This window comes from Ochotona curzoniae, unplaced genomic scaffold (assembly GCF_017591425.1).
Source record: "Ochotona curzoniae isolate NIBS_2020 unplaced genomic scaffold, NIBS_Ocur_1.0 scaffold_1852, whole genome shotgun sequence".
NCBI classification, from domain to species: domain Eukaryota; kingdom Metazoa; phylum Chordata; class Mammalia; order Lagomorpha; family Ochotonidae; genus Ochotona; species Ochotona curzoniae.
This window is the reverse complement of record NW_024467087.1, coordinates 12,010,132-12,013,569: the sequence shown is the minus strand read 5'-3', so window position 1 is coordinate 12,013,569 and position 3,438 is coordinate 12,010,132.

Here is a 3,438-nt window from a genome sequence, read left to right as displayed (position 1 = left end):
AATAAGCCATTCGTAAAAGGACAAATATCATATGTTCTCTCTAATATAAGGCAACCTTCATGCAAGGTACAAGAAAATAGTTATATAGGTAAAAATGCATGTATATATATATAGGTATATATATATATATAGGTAATAATGCACTCACTTAGAGGACCTGTATAATAGAGACTATCATATGGAGAAGTGAAGATACATTCCGGTTATGCATCTCTACTCCAGAATAAAATATGGACTCCCAGTGAAATTGTTAAATATGTCTTGACAATAGGATGCTGGACTTTCTGCCATTGTCTATTCCTACAATGTCAGGGTACACTTAAATAGGAGAATGATAGACTTGTGAGTGCTGTTGAAGGACTAGACTATTGTAATTATGTAGCAGAAATCAGTGGGGGAAAGGGAGAGGATGGAAGGGGAAATGCCTGAGCCTAAAGAACTGCATCATGAAAAAGAAATGTAATTGTGGTTTTTTTTTTTAAGATTTATTTTATTTTTATTGGAAAGGCGGATATACAGAGAGGAGAGACAGAGAGGAAGATCTTCCATCCGATGATTCACTCCCCAAGTGAGCACAACGGCCGATGCTATGCCCATCCAAAGCCAGGAGCCTCTTCCGGGTCTCGCACGCGGGTGCAGGTTCCCAAAGCTTTGGGCCATCCTCGACTGCTTTCCCGGGCCACAGGCAGGGAGCTGGAAGGGAAGCGGGGCTGCCGGGATTAGAACCGGCGCCCATATGGGATGGCGAGGACCTTAACCACTTGCACCACCGTGCCGGGCCCTGTAATTGTGTTTTTAAAAAGTTTAGTTTCATTTTATTTGAGAGAGAGAGAGAAAGAGAGAGAGATCTGCCACCCAATGATTCACTCTCTAAATGCCTACAACAGCAGGGCTGGCCCAATATATAGCCAAAGGCCTGAAACACCATCAGGTCTCTCTTGTGGGTAATGAATGTAAATGATACTGTGTTTTAACGTCTGGTTTTCACTTGTTTGTTGCTAATATATAAAAATACAATTGCTATTTATTTTAATCCGTGCTAGTCATTTTGGATCTTTTAAGATGCTGTACTTAAAAATTTCTTTTTACTTCTGGTAGATTCTGTGGAATTTTATATTTAGACAAGATGACATCTACAAATGGCAAAAATGTTATTTTCTGCTTTCTAATATGTATGACTTTCATTTCTTTTTCTTTTTTTTTTTTTGTTCAGTCTCAGATGAGTAAGTGGTAAAAGTAGATATTCTTGCCTTATTATGTTCTAGGGGGAAAGCAATTGGTATTTTAGCACTAAGATGTTAGCTGTAGGTTTTTTTAGATGTTCTTTTTCAAGTTGAGGTTGTTTTTGTCTATTCTTAGTTGGGTGAGAGTTTTTTTTTTTTTCATGAATGAGTATTGAGTTTTGTTAAACTCTTTTCTGAATCAATTGATATGATTGCCTGATCATTAGCCTTTTAATCTTGTGGGTTGTATTGATTTTTGAGTGTGGAATCAGTCTTGTATTCTTGGAATTAACTTTACTTGTGGCATTAACTATCTTTGCATATTACTGGATTTGACTTGGTAATATTTTGAGGACATTTGTGTCTAGGTTTATGGGAGATATTGGCCTGTAATTTTTTCTTTCTTGTAATGCTGCCTCTTGCTGGGATCAGAATGTTGCTACTAGCCTCACAAAATGATTCAGAATCCGTCCCTCCCAACTCCGCATTTGTTTGATAGATCTTTATCTGGAGTTCTAGATTTATAAGAGTTTTAAAATTAAATATTCATGTTCCTCAGTGGATTTAGCATGATTAATATTACCTGTTTCAACTTAGGTTAGTTTGTAGGATGCAAATAGTAGAGTATTTTACTCTAAATTGTCAAATTTTGGAGCATGGCTTGTTATCCTGTTATTGTCAACAGAGTGTGTAGTGATATTTTCTTTCCCATTTCTGATACTGGTAATTCCTGTTCTCTTTTTGTACTTCAGCCTGTCAAGAGTTCTATCAAATTTATTGGTCTTTTGAAGAACCAGTTCTTTTTTTCTCTCTCTCTCTCTTTTTTATTTTAATAATCTTTGCATAGTTGATTAGGGCAGAAACAGTCAAGGGTTACAGGAAAGTGGGTAAGACCATTGTTTCCACATTTTGTGTATGTGTGTATCTGGGGTAAGGAGGGAGACAAAGGGAGAAGCCACACCCAACCTCCCACCCCATCTCAGGGTCCCTGACATGGGGCATGTTCCAAGAGTACTGCTCAAGTGGTCTTAATAGTTCAACAGTAATGAATTGCTGCCAATCTCGCCATTCCAAGCACAACGAAATCTCTCCAGAATCCACTGGCTGACATAGTCCACCTTAGCATCTCCACTTGCCTGGATTTTCACTGCCAACACTTCACTGGGGGTAGTTGATCAATTTGTTCTGTCCTCTGTTGTGGTACCAGGTGACCTCTACAGGTTTCTATGGTCTGCCACATCCTCTATGTGCACCTGGATATGCTGCCCACTGCTCCGTATGAGCCACTGAGGAGACTCAGCTTTGACACATGCACTCCATGGTCAGACCCTGGAACCTGTGATTTCCTCCATGGTTGGAGTTCTGAGTCCAGCAGTTCAATTGCGGTGATCCCCAAAGAAACTTTGTCTGAGGTGATCCCAGACCAGATTCGTGTGTGCTTGCCAGTGCAGGGTCTGGCACAGATCGTCACCCCAATCAGCCTATGCACATGCCATTGGTTGCAATTTCTAGGTCAGTTCTTCCTCCAGCCCCATCTTCCATGTGAACCGATGGGTGTTGTAATCCAGTCTGATCCTGCCCACCGCACACTTGGCCCTCACACAGACCAGTGGGAGCTGCAGCCTAGTTAGGGCGACTCCCAATAAGCCCCACCAGGCCTGCCCCCCACCCTTGTTCCCGTACCTGCCAGTATGTACAGCAGACTGGTCCAGTCTGGTCCACATTCCATTCAGCTCTCAAACATGTCAATGGGCATTGAAGCCTAGTTCAACGCAACCAGCCCACTCTCTAGCCCATACATATGCTGGTGGGTGCCATTCTGTCTAGCCACCCTTGCCCCAATCCTGGTTCTCATATTCCGCAGACAGAGGAAGAACTGGTTCTTTGATTAAGTGATTTCTCCATTCAAGTTTACTGATTTCTGCTCTTTACTGTTTCCTTCCGTATACTTGCTTTGAGTTAATTTTGCTCTTCTATTAGGTTGACATAAGAGCTTATATTATTGATTTGAGAGCTCACTTCTTTTCCATGCATTACATCATTGCTATACATGTCCCTCCCTTCACTGTCTTAGCTGCATCCCACATCTTTTGTTGTTTTCATTTAGTTCAGTGTAGCCTCAGTGTCATTTGAAACTTTTCCTTAAGCCATTAGATTTTTTTTATATGCGTGTTGTTTATCCACCAGTGTTTAGAGACTTTTCCTTTTAGCTCTC